This window comes from Corvus hawaiiensis, chromosome 1, assembly GCF_020740725.1.
Source record: "Corvus hawaiiensis isolate bCorHaw1 chromosome 1, bCorHaw1.pri.cur, whole genome shotgun sequence".
Classification (NCBI taxonomy): Eukaryota; Metazoa; Chordata; class Aves; order Passeriformes; family Corvidae; genus Corvus; species Corvus hawaiiensis.
In genome coordinates, this window is record NC_063213.1 from 14,216,074 (window position 1) to 14,236,353 (window position 20,280).

Below are 20,280 nucleotides of genomic sequence, written 5' to 3' on the forward strand. Positions count from 1 at the left end.
GGTTTTGAACTGAAAGCTCAGGCTTCTACTAGAAACACCCAGAAACACAGAGATTAGATAGTGTTTGGAAAAAAGGATTCTGGCTTGGTTGTCTAGAATGAGCATTTGAAAATCACACATCACACAAGAGCACATGTTAATGCAATAGAAATGTGTTTTTGGAAACTGAAAAACAGTCCTTTAGTAGTTTCACAACAGAAGAAGTAAAGGACCACAGAAATTGCTTCCTTTTAGTTCCAGTTGTTCTACGTTTGTTGGGGTTTTTTTTTTTTTAGTTTAAGGTCTGTAATGGCCATTAAAAAAAAAAAATGGAATCATTCAGATAATTCTTTATTTGCCCCTGACTTTAATGAAAAATTTTTGGAAAAAACTTCTTATCTTAAACATAGCTACCAACTTCCAATATCTCATTTTTCTCACACAATAATCCCAGTGTTCAAAGTAGGTATTGTATTTATCATCTTTGTATGGAGCAGAATTTCACTTCACTTTTCTTTATGGTCTTATCGCATAATTTACAAACACTTTATCTCTGTAACAGAAAATAAATGAAACCCTGGGCTTTTGATGAAATGCCATGATGAAATGAATGGTCCAAAAATCTATATTGAGATGACTGACTCCTGTTTGTAGAAGACATGATAAATGTTTCATGCATATAAACTGAAGGATGATGGATTTAATGATCATAGTTTAATGGGGAAATGTTATTTTGGAATAATTAAGTGTTCTGTCATTTGCAAGTCTAAATAGACCATTGTTAGATGGTGCTTTTGTCTGTCAACAAGTCATTCTATTTTGTAAGGGTTATTTATCACTAAAACAATTGATGCAATGGAAACATACTACCGGTATGTGTTGTTAACAACACATTTTGTGAGAACTTGATTTGGATCCATATTTCAGGGGTAGTTAATTGATGTACATTTCTGTCTTACAGAAGAAATGAATAAGAGGAACCTTTGAAGGATTGGAGGTATTTTTCTCATGTGAAGTGTTACATGTGAACTGTATTTGTTGTCCTTCCTATAAAAATTTGCAGAGTCAAAAATACCTCCGTCTTAAGGTACACATGTGAAAGGAGTTTACACGGGGTTGTACTGCGCAGTTTCCAGTTGTAGCTCCAAGAGGGTGTAAGCATCTGCAGATCATGGTTTGTGTCTGCTGGCTCTTACAGCTGTCCTGGACACCCCAGATGGTGTCTCAAATAGATGTCTTTGTTTGGAGAGGTTAATCTCTCCATGAGGAATATCTCAATGGGAAGTACACTGCGCCTGTGCTATTTTTTTATTTTTAATATCTGCATCAAAACAACTGCAATCAAGACAGTTACAGTATTCTGATTTCCCCTGTTACGCATACACAATTTTTTACTGACTCTGTATACAGAACTGAATGTGAGTGCCTTTTTATCTCGACATTCAATAGCAAAGAAAATAATAAGAAACATAAGTAATATGGAAAAGGTAATTATTTTGACAAAAAATAGCAGCTATACATTTGGTTGTGTGAGGATAGTGTATGATATTTAATATCTGAATGATCATCACAGCATGGGAAGGTATAAAGAAAAGATTAATTTGTATTTTAATCACAAACACTATTTCCTGGGATGCAGGATATTTATAAATATTAGAACACTTCATATATCTTCTTGTCTCCTGATACATATATTTTCTTACCACTCAATCCCAAACCAGGTTTAAAAGTATTTTGTGTCTTTTCTTGATTTCATAGTTTAAGGACTAAAACATATGAAGGTGAGGATCTGCAATAAAATTTAACCAAAGGTCTCTATCTCCTGACTCCCCACTCTGCCCTGGTGACATTTCAGCAGGAGCAGTGTCCTTGTGAAATGTCTTGTCACACCAGCTTCTATACTTTGCCAGATATAGAAGCCTTTTATCACAGCTCTGAGAAGCAACAGTCTCTCCTTTTTACTGTCCAGTTCATTACCTTGCCATGAGTCTCTACTCTCTGAAATCGTACAGCCACACATATGGCTAGTGAGACCTACTAGCCAAGTAGAAATCCAAGCATGCACAAGTGTGGAAGGTGTGAAATGGATATATCTGATCATCAATGATTTTGCCCTGGGCTGTGGGCAGAAGTACTGAAAGTATTCCCAGATGCCTAGAGCTGGGATCCACAGTTCAGATCTTGACAAAACTGACTGATATGTTGTGGTGTATATATTTAAGTCTCAAAACTCTTAAGAGATTCCTTTCACACTTCTTCGCATGAGAGTCTTCTGTGTCACTGCTTTCCAGGTCATTTTCCTTATCATGGGTGTAGACAGTAAGGAATGTCTTCAGCAGACCCTTGAGAAGGGGAAAAGGGGCAGCAATGTCTGTTCCAAGAGAACTTTGAAGAGAAGAGTATTGATGGGGTTGGGGTTCTTTTTCATCTTTTAAGAGAAAACATTTTTTGGAGTTTTTGTACTGAAGGAGATTTTCTTAGTCCTAAAGTATACTAAATTCTGATATTAATTGTAAGTCTTGATTTAATGAATGGATGGAATTTATAAGGCCTAGGATACATTTTGTTTCTTAAAAAACATTTTGTCACAATTTTTTTCCAACAGTTCCACAAATGTATGTAAGCTTAGCAACTACTTAGATGCATTGCATTATTGACACAAATACCCTGGAGCTTCAACACTGCTTTCAGCATACAATTTGGCTACAATATAATTCCCCATTTACCTTTTTTGCTATAATATTCATTTCTTGTTAAAATCAATTCTTTATTTATGGGAATAATCTATGCAATTATATGCTCCACAGCCTAATTACCTAACAAAGATAAACTTTGTTCCTTTTGGAGTAGACTTCCCTGAGGGCTTGGATTTCAAGTCTGTAAAACCTGGACAGTTCTACAGAAATAGACATGCTTTGGGGGGCACACTACCCTGAACTTGGAGCCATTGTCTTGAAACTGAAGCCAGTAAGGGAGGCTACTTCAGTTGGCCCCAAACACAGGTCCTTAATGACTGTTGTCTAGGACGAAGGACCAATGGGGCAATGTCTCACCCTGTTTATGCTGAGGATGCACAGAGGCCTGAGCAGAAGATGATTGCTGCCAGGGCATTGCTCCATTCCTCAGCTGTCTCAGAAAAGGGGCCTTTGTGCCCATCTTCCAATTAATGGCACATATTGCCACTTGCACAGGAAAAATAATTTCTAGTCTCTCAAGCAAAAAGCAGTGAAGTATTATTATTTCACTGATTGCTTACACTCAGACACAATTACAACTTAGTTAAAGTGCAAGAGGCCCAGAATAGTCCTGATGACCTTGGTTTGAACAGACATAAGACCATAAACATCCAGGCAAACAAATAGTCACAGAAATTAAGATGCTGAAATTCTCAAGCACTTGCAGAATCAGACATTTTGCTTGTAGTCAGCTCTAAATATGGCGTAAAGACTGGGTCTGGAGGAGTGATTTCAGTACTAAGTCCATTTTTAATGCCTAAAACAATGGAAGTCTTAATGGCAAACCCATTGAAATTATTTTCATGACACACAGTGAATATTTTGAATATATCAAGTCAAGATTTCAGTTAAATACATTCATATCATGTCAAGCTTAGCAATTTCTTGAAGAATCTTTACCTAATTTGATGTAATTGATGTTAAAGCCTTTTTTCCTAATATACTGTTTGTGGATCCCTTTTAAGTATGGATAAGAACAAATGGATTTGTAGAAGATATTTTTAATTGATTCCAAAGGGAATAGCTACCATGGAATCTGCTGACAAGTTCTGTGGGGGTCTACACTCCAATTGTTCAGCATCTATATTTTTAATGACAAGATGCTGCAGTGTTTAAAAAATGAATTTGAATTATGAACACAGATAATTAATGTCTGCTCTCTCCTAACATCTTATCAATAACCACTAAGCCTCCAGTTAAGGCAAGGACCTCTGTGTTGGCTTAGAGATTCAAATTGCATAAAAACCCAATGTCAGTAAAACTGCATTCAAGGTCTTTGAAAGCTTCAGTCAGACACTGCATGTCAAATCCTTGATTTTCAGTTATAGAGGAGAGATATCAGCACATCACATACAACACACTGCATAATTTGCCACCACTGGTTATTTTGGCATTTGTTCTTCCTCAGTTTTCGCGTAGGTCAATATTTATTCAAAACTAGATAGTGTAAATCCTTTGGCCACCTCCATGGTAGTCATCCTCTCTGTGTGAAGAATCTCACTGGCTCCCGGAGATGGAATTGTATGACTGAAGGTTGCTCGGAATTAATAATGATCAGGCTTGTCATTTGTAGTGTGATTTAAGTCTACCTCTGGGTAATAAGAAGCAAAACTCTTGGGATGCTGCTGATACTGCTTCACTGTGTAACAACTGGACAAGATATTTAACAACATAATTTTAAAACAAAACCAGCAATGTTGTTACACATCACATTGCTGCAGCTTGATTTAGTGAATGCTCCAAATGACGTTCTGTAGATTGATCTGTCCAAATTATATGCATTTTACTAGGATATGAATGTGTAAGCAGAAATGTAGCCTATCAGATGTACTAAGTAACCTGTCACTTCACTTCAACAATGACAGGGACTTAGAAGAAATATTTCTACTAGTTTTGGCTACTACACTCCAAAAACCAGCTGTGGACTTTGTGTGGAAGCCCTGAGGAGAGGAACAAAAACAATCAAAGGTACAAAAAATATGAGCTATCAGGAAAGATTGATAGAAGAGAGAATGTACAGCCTAAAGCAGAGAAGTCTATGGTGCCACACAATAACAACCTCCAGGTGAAAGTGAAAAGGGGGGCTGAAGCTACATGTGCATAAACAATGTTCTAGTGATACACAAACAGGGAAATGCAACAGATTTCTTGAGGATAATGTTTTTCACTGGAGTGTTTAAAGGATAAGACACCTGCCAGGAATGGCAAATACAATCAATGTGGTCTTTGGGCAGGGACAGAGTGAAAGAAAACTTCACACTGCTTTATAATGTTACAATTCTACAGCTCTGTGATTGAAAGATGTTACATAAATGTAAGTGGCTTTTGCATTACTGCATTTTCACTGCCACTTACCAGTCAGATAAAATTACAGGCATCACCTGTACATGGAATCTGTAAAAAAAGTCCTATGCACCAGGATCCTGCCTATCACTACAAAGACTTACTGCAGCTAAAGAGTATCCAAAAAATCATTGTTTAGAAAGTAGGATAAAATAGTGCGCTACTTCCAGCTTGACAAGGACAGATGGAGATGCACTCTATCCATGCAGGCATGAGCAGAATAGAAGTGACCTGAAGCAGAAGGCCTGTTCAGACTGTGAGGTCCCAGTGAAAAAACAGTCCACTTCTTATTTAACTCCTTATATCCAAAATGTTTCCAAGGCCTCAAGTATTAGTCAGGTAAAGATCAGAGTATGTCTTTAAAGGTTGAACAGATGGGCACATCTGTTTGTCTGACAGGAAAATGTATGTGTTGCTTGACCCGGCAAACACTTCTTGGTGCAGTGGAATCACTGCACAAAATATATCATACAGTATCTGAAAAGGATCCCCCAGCAATAGATCAATAATTGGGATATGATGGTACAAAGCCAACAACAAAATTAGTTTGATAGCTCAAACTCAGTTAAAGAGGCTTTGATCAGTTTGATGACTCTGAAATTAGCTGTGCTAACCTGTGCTAAATGTCTCTGTCTTGCTGTGTTACTCATGAGAGATGTTCCTTTATTTTTTTCTTTTCAGTGGAGTGAGATGTATGAAGATACACTCATGACAAAAAAAACAGAGTTAGCATTTTCAGAAAGGTATTCTACCCATCAGGGTTTTGTACCTTCTGTCTAACTCTGATGATAATTTAACAGGTAACTGGGCACATTTCTTGCTCAGGTGACACTGCAAAGTTAGTCCTTACTGACTCAGGCCTAGCAATGTGCCTCCAGTCTTATCTTTCAGAATCATGCAACAAAGTTAGTTTCAATCTAACTCTATTTTTTTATTAAAATAAAAAAGAGATTTCTGTCCCATGTTTAACACTTGCAGTGAGATCTGCTGATACCCTCAGTATCAGTAACATAATTTCTTAGCATCAGATGTTGGCACAGACAAGGAAGATATCCCTGTATCCATCAGAAAAGATTTTATCCTCTCTCACAAAGAGATCCTTGGGTTAGTACTGGCCAATCTGGTATAACACAGCTCTGATTTCTGTTGGAAATACTAGCTCTAGTCCTAAAAGCTGCATAATTACATTAGTGTTGTTCCATGCCCGAGGGAACAAGCTCTGCTCCTCTGCTGTGTGACCAGCCGGAGCTCAGTGCCGCTCCAAATGCTGCACCCAAAGTGGGACCTGGCACTGGCTCAGCAATAACAGCCTCACCCAGAAGAGTTTTTACTCTGGTAAAATGGTGCCACATTTTGATCCACAAGAGAAGCAGACTGAGATTCTGAAAGTCCAGATTCTCCAAGTTCCCAAATCTCCCTGTAAAATCAGTAGAAACTTTAATATTGTTGAAAATCAGATGCAGTGCCCATATCATGAGGGCATCTGGAATGCTAGTCACACAAGTCTTGCTTACTCACAGCACTGTCTCTGGATATTTTTATAAAATCTACATTCTCAGCAATAAAATATGTGTTGCTATGGGGCATCTGTTTATGTTTTTATGTGAACTGATAATTACCCTGGAGTTCCTTCTGTCTACAAAAATGGTAGAGTTTTACAGTGAGCCTATAAACAGTTATCAGTTAAATGTAAGGATAGTCCTGAATTTTAATCAGAAAAAACAAATATATGGGGTAAATTAGTGCAAGCAGGTAATTGCAGGTATGAATCATATGTTTTACACATGTGACAAAATACAGTTTTGTCCCTTTATAACCTTTTAATCTCAGCTCTCCTCTGAGCTCAAAACACAGTACATTCACCTGCCAGCTGCCAGACCTCACAGCAAAGCATCCTAGGATGGGTAGATCTCACCTACATTTCTTTGAACAACAAATGTCAGGCAAGTGATAGAAACACAGCACCATTCAAAACACATAGGCTGATAGGCAGATTTTATATGTTTGAGACAATTCTACTATGACATTCACAAACCTCAAACACACCAGAACTACATATTTACTATGAATAAGACAGGAAAAGGGAAGTAAAATAAAGTAAACTATGGTTGCACCTAACTCACACAGTGCAAACATTAACCCTGTGAGGCAAAATGTGCAAGAGCAGAGTCTCCTATGGTCCAGCTTCTTAATTTATGTTTGATCTTTTTGCCCGCAAAACACCCCAGCACTGCCATAACCACTGCTACAGACACTATTTGTTAACTGCCCCCTCACATTCTTTTGGTGAGTCCAGTCATACTCCTTGGTATGAAATTTGTCTGCCTCCATTATCTCACCCCTCAAATGCAGTTATAGAAAAGGTCTCTGAAAATACCACCAATAGTCCCACAGTTACATGGGGAATTTTTGATCCTGGATTTTTTTTCCTGTGTCACAGGACTCTGAGTGAGGATAAAGCCTTTTCTTTAGGGCTGGCTTCCACATCTTCCTCAGGATCCTGCCTTAAAAAAAATCAGGATTTATGACCTACTTACTCGGATTAGAGGTTTCTGTCTGTGTCCAGTTCATTTTTTCTTCAAAAAAGATAGGGTTCATATTTTCTTACAGCTTCCCAACTTTGTTCTGTTCTGTGTCCGATGTAATTGATGACAGATTAATGCCCATCTGTCACAGTTCCACACTGTTCATTTTTAGTGTAAATATTCTGTGCTTACTCTTCTGGGTGTTACAACCTGAAAAGAAGCAAATCCAAATCTGTAATAATAACATTACCAGAATTAGATATCAATGACAAGTCAAGGAAGCATTGCATATGCATATACATATGTGCTTTGCAACACCATGGTCAGACAGAGAAAACTACCAGTGGCTCTAGGATAAGGGCGTATGCAACAGAAAGAACCACAAAACTGGGGAGCAACGACCTTGGAACTACAGGAAGAAAAGGGGGCCAGAGACTCAGCAGACAGACACATGGATGGCCATTAAAACAGATGTGTAGTTGCCCCTAAGGATACCACATGTAGAGTATCTTTAAGATTTATCTATACAACAGCAACAAAAGGAATTTGTTGTCTTTATGCTGTACTTCAGAATCAAGTGTGCAGAATTTGTCTCAGATCCTATCCTGATCTCCTGTCTTAATGCTGTGGTAGTGGCATGAAAGTGTTTAGTACTGTGGTATTACTGTCTTACTACCATAAACATAACTGTCTTTTGGTGCCTGATCTGGTCACCTCCTCTTGGGGCCTAACTTAACTCTGCTTGCAGCAATTGATGGAGGATGCAGGCAATGTAGGAAACCAAGCAATACTGAAAACATGACATGAGGATAGAAACATCCCCCATCTGGCTTGCGTGATGTAGCTGCAGTTCAGTCCCACAACCTAAGGACCCTCCTGCAACATTTGTCTTTTTGCCTTCGCCATTTGGTACTAACAGTTTTAGATACCCAAACATCCTATGAAATCAGGAATCAGTACCAGATTCTGTAACAGACCCATAACAGCAAAAACTGAACCATGGATTGAAATGATTACAAGCTTTGTCTCATCATCTCTAGGATGCGGGAAAATGAATTCTTAACTAGAATCATGGATTTCACAATGGGGTCCCAATACATGAACAGAAGATGTTTTCCATGGGTCACTAGAAAATGCACAATGAGCTCTTGATATCTAAGTGTTAATATGAAATAAAAAATTCAGTTACAAGAATCCAATGTGTTCAAAAGATGAGCCATTGGGTATCACAGTGTACAGGAGACGAAACCAGAGGCAGGATAGAAGACATTGAAAATAAAAACAAGGATGACAAGGCAAAAAATAAAAGGATAAAAGAACCCCAACAAAGTAGAACAAAGAAGGAGAAGATTAAACAAAAGAAGATTAAAAAATAATTAGAACCAAAGACCAGAAGGTGAGCTATGGAATTGAAACAGAAGGTAGAAAAAAATGAATGCTGACAATGTAGCAGTAAAGAACTCTGAGCAGCAGTAATGCTGAGGTTTCTAGAAAAAGGAACACAACACAATAAAAATGAATAACACATCCTTGTAAGAGGAAGCAAGAGCTAAACCATAATTAAGTGAAGCCCAGGCTACATTCAAGTTGTGCTGGAAGATAAAAAGCAGAATCAGAGGAGAAATGTGATCACATGCTGTGTTACCACGAGATATGACAGTCTGAAAACATTTTTTTAAAATACCAACTTAAAAGCATAAGCATAAAAAATACATATTGCAACAGCTGTACAAGTGAGGAATAACACCTTGAATGGAGATATCTAGTATGACCCCAATCTCGTAGAACTTAATGTGAATCCACATGAATATCATACAATCTCTTCTTTAACAGGAGTATGCAAATTAGTAACATTAAAACAAAAAAAGGAAATGGTAAAACTAGTGATCACCAAATTAATTTCCAAATCAAGGACAAAATAATGAGTCACTATTGCAGCAGAATTGGATGCTGATCGTGTTAGAACCAGAAAAGGATATAGGATTCTTAAACAGGGAAACCATACAAGTTGGCTAGTAGGAGGAACATACAGGGCTAAACAGTGAAGATCAATCTTTAATTGAACAACCAGCCCCAATGAATTTTAGCTGGGCTATACTTACTCAAAAATGCAAAGTAACCCAAAACGTAAAAGTGTATTAAGGAAGGGAGCTTAACAGGTTTGACACTTCATTTAAGGTGCTGGTAAATTGTTGGTACATTTTTTCACCCTGCAGAAAAAAGATTAAAATTAAATAAATATTTAAATTAAAATCACCAAGGGATACACACAAGGAAATAAACTATTGGGTACCAGAGCCAGGGTTTAGTGACTGAGAACGTTGGCAATATTTAGAAAGAGGGTTTCACACTAGCTGTACATGAAGCACTGAATCAGGCTGAAGAGACAACCAAGCTCAGTAAATCCAATAACCATGAAATTGGAGAATTTCATAAATAGTATTTGAAGAGCTGAAGAAATTTTACAAGAACAATGTGAGAGTTAAAATCCTACCAGGTTAATAAGTGGAGGGGAGGGGTGGAAAACTATTCAAGTGGTAGCCTTCTCTAATCAATGTCTAAAGGGTCAAAAAGATTTTACAGGTGAATAGAATCATGGATAAGACTGTAACAGATTCAGCTGTGTATACAGCAAACAGGGTGAAAGTGTTAGCCTGGTCCTAAAAGATACTGCAGACAAAAGCATGGGATAGCAAAAGAAACAGGAAAGGAATAAAGAGAGGAATTAAGTGTTTTATTGTTATTCTCAGATGTATGTGAAATACATGGAGAGAAGACTACATATTTGAAACCACCATGGACAACGGAAACATTTTTCAAATTTAAAGACTTGAATATTGCACAAATCAACTTAAGTATTCCTCTGAACACAAGTTTTTGAATTATCAGCTGGAACATATTTTGAGTTAAATCCATGCAGACAACAAATTTAAAAATATATGAGTGCAACGGAGAGATAGATACCTACGTTTATTGAGAAGTGTGTGGGTAGTGAGAGGGGTATTAAATAGTATAGATCTGACATGCTTATCTAATGTATTTGCATTTATCATTGATAGGCGATGACATGATGAAAGCATTTATATAGGAAAAAGGAAGTTTGCACTTTCTAGAACATAACAAAGTAGGCCCATAGTCTTTCTAACATCTACTTTTCATTAGCTTCAAGTGTTATAAAAACAGCACAAGAATCTATCTGGACTGTTACCTGGCCTGTGTGATGATCTGGTATGCAAACCTTGTTACAAAAGAGAAATTTCCAAAACTTAAAAAGGTAAAAATGAAAAAAGTTGGCTTTAGTAAGTTCTATTTCAGAAGGCTGTACACCCTTGTACGAAGCTTTACAACATCATATTTGTGATCGAGGACAGTTTCTGTAGTGTTGTATTTGGAATATTTTAAAATAAATATTTGTAAGTTAAAGGCCTTGTGTTTGTCTTAAGAAATACTAAGAAATGGTAGAGGCCATGAATTCTCTAACTGTGGAGATATACTGATAATCAAAATACTACAAATCTGTATGTGCAAGCATGTACTAATTTAGTAGAAAGATTCTTTGGCTTTCAAGGAGCTAATCAAGTAGCTTTAGAGATGTCCAACAATTGTTCTCTTGCTTCGGGAGAATAACAGCAAATATCCATCACCTTGAAGAATCACTCAATGCAAAAGTTATCTTTTTCAGCCTGGAAAAAACACTCACTTCATGTACTTTGTCATGTGGTATCTTGGCAGTTAGATCACACTTTGTAATTGAAAACCAAACTTTATCCAAAGATGTTTGGTGCTCTGTGCTCTCAGTCAGATGGCTTCAAGTGCATAATAAAACTTACACATTTGCCATTGTTGTAATTGAAAATAACACACTGGCTTTAAGCTCATTTAAAACTACTCCAACTGAGCCAATGGATGGAAGAATTTATGGAAAAAACCTTATACCTACATCTATAATGAACTATTCAATAGTAGAATTCCAGAAAAATTAAGGGAAGCTTCAACAAATCCAGGAAAACATTAAAACATGGGCATTAAAATTTGAAACAATAGTGATGTTTTTATAGGATTATATATTTTGCAGTTCCACAGCATCTAACCTACCACGTGTATTATTTAATCCACTTATTGCATTGTTAATAATACAGGTTGGGAATCTTCTAGGTATCATTATAATATTAAAGTGTTTATTGAAAACTTTTGCATATTACAGCCATGTTATTTGCAAATAATTATCAAAAGGTCAGTATCTGGCGAGGCAAGACCAAAGCATTCCAAATGCTGTCCGAGCAGCAGGCACACAGCAATAACCAGCCAATGCAGGTCAGAGAGTGCATGGTTTAGGCAACTGAATCAAAAGATCACAATTACCTGAATATATCTCTGTAATGAAGAGGTGTTCGAAACCTGAACGGGACCAATGTAGGAGAAAGCAATCCTAATGGTGCAGCAAGGACCCCCCAGAAAACCAAGCACCAGAGACCCCTGAATGCTGAATGCAGGAAGAGGAGGGGACCAGAAACCAGACAGGCATTACAGCTACCCACTGATACAGATGTGTAACAGTGTAATGAAGCTGTACCTGTAACAGGTACCACACATGGGCTGGTTTCAAGGTGCGTTTATTATAAGACTGCCATGAGAGCAACTGGTTACCCTTACCCTGTATTTCAGAGCCACATATGCCCACTACATGGTAAATACTGTCTGAGCCAAACCTTTAAAGGGACCCGTGTTTGGATGTTTGGCCCAACATTTTGTTGATTGAATTGGGCTGGTTTGGCTGGATGCTTTTGTGGAGCAACTGTTAAATTTAGATGCATGGAAGATGACTGGCTGGAAAAACAGATTAAAACTCTGCTTTTTTGTCCTTCGTCTATGAAGTCAACAGTTTTTGTGTCTGGGTAGGTCAAGAATTTCAGAGTCCTAAGTAAGAATGTTAACCTCAGAAGACTGCTCGCCTCAAGACAAGGACAGATTTGACAGGTTCAGAGGGCAATACAAATGAAAACACAGTGATGGTGAGGCCATCAGCTTTGGAGCTATTCATTTAAGAGTAATTTGTCATCAGTGTTAGGAACTCCATGTTGATGCTTGAGCATTTAATGTGATTGCAGAGATGTTTTAAAACAACTTCCAATACAAAATGGAATCAAAGAAGCCTGTGGAGCTCCTCAGCAGAGAAAAATCCCTGCTGAGCTACATAGAAGTGTGTTATAAATGAACATGGAGTGTCTGAGCTGTGACCAAATGTCCGTTGCTAGCCAACTTTATTTTGCGGTGGATTGATCTCTCTTCTTTCAAAGCTCAGCATTCATAAATTGTTCTGGAAAACCTCAAAGTTATTTGAAAAGGTCTATAGCAATATAAATTTCTCTATGCAAAATGGCTGTTTAACAAGATTGTCTCCTTGAACTTTTCACATGATTGTGACAGCCAATTTCATTAACTAATGGAAGTTTTATAGCGGATTTTCCCACTACTCCCACATTACTGTTTACTATTATTTTATGGAGAATACTTTACCAATTGGGTTTTTGGAGCAAAGGAAAAGACATTTGGTGACATTCCCAGACTGCTATGTGGCTTGTTAGCAGGGCTGCCCAAGAGACAGCTTGCAGGAGAACCCCAGCTCATATGAGCTGCAAAGTTGTGCTGCAACTAATTGGCCTATGGGGGTTAATTCAACAGTCATTATGGTCACTGCTGAAAAACTTATTTTGTGTTAGCCCTGCTTAGATTAAAATTAGGAAGAACAGAAGCTTCATGAGGAGTTGTTCCTCATTAGTCATGGTGCAGACAGCAGAAGGATGGTGTATGTGTGTAGTTAGATTTTACAATAATAGTGATCATTTAAGAGAAAAAGGAAGAGAAGTTTACGGAGTAAGTGGTTTGGAAGGCATCTGAGGCTTCATGAACCCAACATTCATCATACCGTAGCTGGATGAGTTTTGGAACTGATCAGGAACTGACTCTTTTCTCAAGTCACCAACAGAGAAAGTGTTCACTTGGTATTTTAGGAAATGTCCCTTGTATTCCATCTGGAGAATCCCTGGGTAATTTTATGTTAAATTACTGCATTCCCTCAGGGCAACAAGTAAAGATGTTTTCAATTGCCTGATGAGAAAGAAGAGACTAGAAAGGAAGAAAAAATATCTGGAGAAAAGAAGACAGCTAGTCTACAGCTAAGTGCAGACGTTTAAGGAAGAAGAAAAGTGTGAGCAACAGAAGTGAAGGAATGATTTATTTATCTTTTATTTTTCCAAGTTATATGTCTTCGTGAAGTCTCTGTTGCAAAAGACAAACCTCGAGTTTGTCTTATTTGCCATTTTTCATTTTGTGCAGGAAAGACAGTAACATTTCTCCTAGCAACTAAAGATTTTTTTCTCCAACAAGTTATAAATGTGAAAAAAAAATAAATAATAAATGTTCTGACTTTGAACTTCGGTAGAGAATCTCATTTTTACAGTCAAACATCATCTTTCATAGCAGTAAGAAAAAAGAAAGATATTTACAAATGTCTTTTTTTTTTTACAAGGAAAAGTAGCTTTCATTTTCAGCGAAGCTTCAAAACTTCACAGAACCGTGAATACTTTTTTATCAGTCAAAAAAAGTATTTTGTACATTCCTAAATGTGACACAATGAACACTTCTCAACTTTTGAAGATGGGTCATCCTTCTGAACCAGGGTCATCCAAAGTCAATGCACTATCCTCAGCAGTAACAGTGTGAAGCTTATGATTAATCACTTGTACACATGGGATAAAGGCATGAGACTGCATTTTCCTTCCCGATACACACATAACATTGCACAAAAATTGACGGGAAGAAAATTAGCCTTGAGACACGCAGAACTGTCACATCTCTAATTGATATGGCTTGTACTTACTTCAAGATTAAATTTGATGTAGTGGTTGTACAATGTTCACTAAGAACTGTTTTGATTCTGGCTGTGTGGTTTCATAGCAACAACATTCACTTTAATGCATACTGGCATCACTGTAATTAAATTTAATTCATAAAAGAGCTAATTTTAAAAACTTTTATTTTCCTTTTGTTTCTATATAAATGCTAAAATTGAAAAATCTAAGCACACATAGTCACAGCAGGAGCCAAGGAACTAAATATGCAGTTCTACCTCCAGACCCCTTAAATTGGCTACTGTTGAGGCACATCATCTACATCAAAAGGACAGAATTCCAGCAGAGTATGTCCTCATCCATTACTGTGGCAAGTGAGGAGATGCACGATCAGATTACAATTACACTATGTAGATGCAAAGGATCAGAATAGCACCTCAAAGACATATACTCTGGGCTTCTCAAGTAAAAGATTTCCTAAATGTTATGCAAAATATTATGTGGCATTTAATCTTCTAAGAGATTTAAAGAAAATGTCTTCTATTTTATACATTTAAAGGAAAAAGTCTTTTGTTCATCACATTGGACAGAACTTTTATCCTTAAACTGTCAAGATGATAAAGGCATCAGCATACATTTAAATTCCTTACCTCAAAAGATGGTAAATGATGTATGCAAAAGAAAACCAGATTGCACAAGAAACTTCTTTACACAGGGATTGTACCATGGAATAAAGTTAATGTAAAAAAATAGGTGTGGATTTTTTAAGCTAATGTTAATGCACGATGAGGTCAAGTGCCAAACAAATCCAGTCACCTACAGGCTTTTTTTTTAATAAGAGAAAGGTATGTTTTTTTCAGATAGAAGATTTTTTTTGCTTTGCTTTTGCTTATATTGATGGACTGTGAAGGTCAAGAAGAGATTGATCCACAGAGGCCAGTAAAAGTTAGAAGTAATTTAATTAGAGTTGTCCAAATCTGAAATATCTTCTAATCCGATTATATACTTATTTCTTGAGAGACAGTGTGTGGGAATCTATATTTGCTATAGAAAGATCTTTTTTTGTAATCTAAAATGGTTCAGTTATCAACTCTTTCTTAAGAAGCAGAATGAGTCAAGAAAATAAAAACCCAAATAATTTTTCCAGAGTTAAAAAATAGAGTATGCTTCTATTACTTTATATTTCAAATTAACAGTGTGTATGTGTATTTTGTACATTATACTACATTAAATAGTCTTTTGGAGTCCAAGTAAGTGGAGGCACAGTTGCTTAGATGTGTCATGCGAGGATCTGTTTCCATGTGTGCTGCCTGCTGTATGTAGCTGGTGTGATTCATGGTAACGAAGGGCATTTAGAGATGTAATTTTGTCTAAATCTCTTAATACAAAATAGACAAAATGCTTTCTGTGAAGAGGAAGGGTGTCATCCATCAAACATTTTTAATCCCTGCTTTGCCATGGTCAGCCCTTGAGGGTTTTAAGGGTACAAAATGCACAGTAACTGTGGGTACAAAATCTGAGGTGACTCTTAACAACTGTGAAAGCAAATGAGTCATGATGTGAAGGTGAATATGCTGTAAACGACAGAAGAGAGGCTGGGAAGCAAACTGGAGTATCAACGAAGGGCAGTGCTGTCTGCATTATGGAGCCCTACGCTGTAGAGCAAAGTCTTCTTCCAGTGCCCCAAAATAGTAGTGCTACAGAGAGGTTTCTAAGAATGCATCCCACCCTCAGATAACAGATATTGCAGCACAGGAGAAGAGATTTGCCTGAAAACTGTTCACTAGAAATCCTGAGGAAAAGTAGGTTTGGGTGTATAGAAAACACAGAAGAGTGAGTCCCTTCCTCTCCCTGTGCCTAATTGTAGAACCAAAACAGAAACAAAGGGGGTTTTCTTAAGAGTAAATTACATTTTTTAAAATTCCCCTCCCTTTCTGTTCTTAAATCCAGAGCCAGAAATAGCAGTGCCGAAATTCTGTGAGAAAGACCACTCTTGCCCTTCTGGGAAATACCATTGTTATCTCTATAAAGTCTGTTGCTGTAAGATTTGGAGATGTTTTGCTGACTGCAGAGATCTGGATGTTCTTCAGATAAGGAATTGAAAGTTTGCCTCATTACCAGATGCAAATCTCCACTCTAAGGTCCATCCATTAGCAGGTTAGACTATTGAAGTACACTGAAGTATAGCTATCGTAGAAATCTGGTTGGGTGTCCTTGACATGAGAGTTTGCAGCTCTGCTTTCAAGAGATTTATAAATACGAATGGACTGCTGATGCCAGCCAACATGATTAAGATGCTCCCTAAATCAACACCACCACTGACTTGCCCACAAATGGCACAGAAATAATTTTATTTTGATAAATAAATTGTCAGAGATAAAAAGCCCTGTGAACTGAGTGCTGTGCCTCCTGAGCTTTTACTTCTTTACCTTAGATGAGCAATTGATACAAACAGCAATTAAAGGCTTACTTTAAGCAAGAACTTAAGTTCCATATGCTCAAGTGCTTTGCCAAGCAGGAATGAGGTTGCTCATATATTTAAATATTTGTCTTGCTATTAGACAAAGAATGCAAAATTTATATCCATGCAAATTTATCCACATATAACAGTTTTGCAAATCAAGAAATGTGTTGTATTTTCTAGAGCTTGCTGCATCCTGGGAAATGAATACATTCTTCTGTCTCACTCGATATTTCACTGCACAACTGAATTTTCTGAAGAGTATTGGGCAGACCATGTATTCCTAATGATAAATATGCCAGCATGATGACAACTGGTTTTACCTTGAACATTTCCCTGAATAGTGAATTTTTTCTAAGCTGATAATAATATGGCTCAGTCCCCAAGAGGGGAAAAAAATACTTTCCTAGGAGCAGTGTTAGTCCATGTTGAATGAGGGCTCTAAAAGTAAGAAGTCACATGAATGGTTTCTTAGACAAAAAAAAAAAAAAAAAAAAAAAAAAAAAAGAGAGAGAAAAGAAAAAGGCAGACCTAAAAGAGTTTACACAGCTGTGAGTGATAAAATATAGCAGCCATGGCAACCCACTCTCCAGTATTCTGATAATGCATCAGAAATGAGGCTATTAGAATTATTAATTCACATTAGCGGCTATTAAAATTACTACCTGCAGATTCACAGCCTGAAAATCCTTTTCTATTTCTAAGGGAAGGTTCAATTGCAGAGGGAACCTTTTTGCTAAATAGGTGCACTGCATTGTATGCTAGACATTATGGGAAGTCCAACAGATAATAAAGCTCACATTGAGCTTTATGTAGCTGCTTTGTAATGCAAGCCTAGCAGATGTAATACTTCATTCTTTTAATGATGGCTAAGAACCAATACACCCCTAACAGCAGTAACAATAACTGGACTCTTACTGGTTCCCTGGAAGCTAATACTAGAAATTCAACTTACCGCAGGGTATTTCATTAAATAGCAAGTGACATACAAAACGTTCTACACTGGTCGGTAATAAACAAAGCTGACAGAAACCAGCAGAAAAACTGAGCCAGGCCCATAGAAAGGTTTTGTAGAGATGCTGTGGTGAGACTCAGGGAGTCCTGCAGAGATTTGGCTACATCCCTTCCATCCCCCATTAACTCAACTCAAAATGCAATTGCATGCTGTTTTAAGTAAAAGAAGAAACACTATTACACCAAGGCCACAGCAGGATATAATCAGGGGGAACAGCAACATGGCAGAGAAAGAACATTTTATTTATGGAAATGAGCAGAAAAAGTAACACACAAGCTAGAAGCCAAATAGGTACCAGTAAAACTGAAAAACAAGCAAAGAACATGAGCTTGGATCACAACCAGTTTTTAGGAACTCACATCACAGTCTATCTCCTTTAAGATCCCATGTACCAAAAACGGATATGACATCCAGTGCTCTTTCAAAAAATTATCATTCTCAGAAAGAGAAGAAGAAAACAAAAATGACTGTAAAATGAAATTTAGTACATCTCCACAGGCTAGATACAGCGAATGATGTAGGTGTGCACAATGAGGCTTGAGTAGCCTTAACAATAAATGCTATTCTAAATTCTTTTTCCCTGGTCACTCAAGAACAGCCTGAATTTCTTAGGGATTTATTTTTTTACAAAGTTCCCTCTGTGCCTACAGACATTTGTTTCTACATATCCAAAATTTTACTTCCTGCAAAACTCTATCAATAATATCCATATCTGTAGAAGTAGATATTTAGCCATCTAAGCTTCCTTTGGATCATGGAATGACGCTCCCAGCAAGTAAAGACACTCTTACTTTCAAAAATGGTGGCAAATACTCTCCTAACAAATAAAAAGGTGGTAATACTTAAGGTTATTAATTAGATGACCTAGGGTTTATTTCTTGCTGGGGATGTCCAGACTGACAAACACTGGATGTCCATATTGCAGTCTCCCTAGTGCTTTTGGGGCTGTTGTGCCTAGAAAAGTTTAGTTTAGTTTAACTGTGCCAACAAAAAACAGCAACTCTGGGTGCACTTATAATACTAAGAAGGGGAAAGTAGAAATTTGGCTTAGTCTAGTTTGGCATGCAAAGTCAAAGAAATTAGGCATACCAGAAAATGTTATTGATGGTCCTTTACAAGAGATGACCGAGTAACAAAAATATTTGTCAATGACCTTAACTGTAAAATTTCCAAGGACTACAATTCTGTGGTATCAGTACCCTGTCCTTTTCCCATTTTTCTTCAGGCATTCAGACAAACATTGCTGGATATGGTATTACTCACACAGATAACAGCATCCCTGCACAACCAAAGGGCTTCATGCGTGAAGAAAAGTATTTGTTATTTCTTTCTTCCTGCTTGCTGTTCATCAGCTCAAGTTCAAGTCAGCAGGATGACTCATGTGCTTCTGTTTAGCACGTGCTTAATGCTCAGCTGAGTGGAGCAGAGCCCAATTTGCCAGCAGGGATGCGAGAGGAGAGCAGCTCATGCCCCATGGCCCAGCACACTCGTGCCACCACACCGGCAACTGCTGAGCACTGCTTCATGCCATGGGGAGTGCTCGCCCAGGACTCCGCAGATACAGCCACCCTTCCTAAGGTCACAGAAGTGTCAGGGAAGTATTTTTGCCTAAGAACTTGCTGACTTGTAAAAAACGAAAGTTCCAGGAACTTGGTTTTGACATCACGTTTTGTTTTGTTTTCCAAATTAACGCTGGGAAAAAATCTTAATATTTTAAAACCTTCTAAAGGCAAAATCACCTTCCCCTATACAGTTTCTGTGCAATGGACTAATGAGCAGTTATTTTTCCCTGGACCAAAAGAGATTTTTAGGAAACATTTGAAGTGAGAGACAAACAAAACTTTGGCGGGAATAGCTGGAGAGAACACGTGAATCAGAGCAGGCACTAGAAAACATTAGAGTCAAGTAGGCAAAAATCACCAAGAGTTTCTTCAACTTTTGCACCTTTTTTCAGCTTTTCATCTCACAAGGCGGAGACCCCAAGAAGTTGGCTGAAGGCGGCAGAGGAAGTAGTGGATGTGATAAAGCACTTCCTTTTTTTCTTCTCACACACCATGAGTACATTTGCAGAGATTTTCAGTATGACATGTTAAGCCCCTGAAAATACACCAGAGTACATATCCCAGAAAGCAGCCCAGTACTGGAAGAAAAGTTGAAGTATCCAAGTACATTATTATTCATTACAAAAGTGTGCACAATTTAAAGAAAGAGTCGGGTTTAGAGTAAAATTAAGCTGGACAATTGCTGAAGGATACATGATGAAATCTTCAGTGGGTCAGGGGAGATGGACTCCAGGAATGCACAGGTCATTCCAGACACAACTCCTGGGAGATGCTCCCCACGCCCCACACATCACTGCTTCAGAGTGGCT

The 20,280-nt window shown here is 37.6% G+C and overlaps 1 long non-coding RNA gene across 1 annotated transcript; it reads right to left on the minus strand.

Annotated features, from left to right (window-relative positions):
* Positions 1 to 346: 346 nt before the first annotated feature.
* Positions 347 to 19,442, minus strand: LOC125320335. Its single transcript, XR_007201080.1, has 3 exons — positions 19,173 to 19,442; positions 9,685 to 9,792; positions 347 to 7,792 (listed from the first exon to the last, which is right to left on the minus strand). It is a non-coding gene; the product is annotated as an uncharacterized LOC125320335 (long non-coding RNA).
* Positions 19,443 to 20,280: the final 838 nt, after the last annotated feature.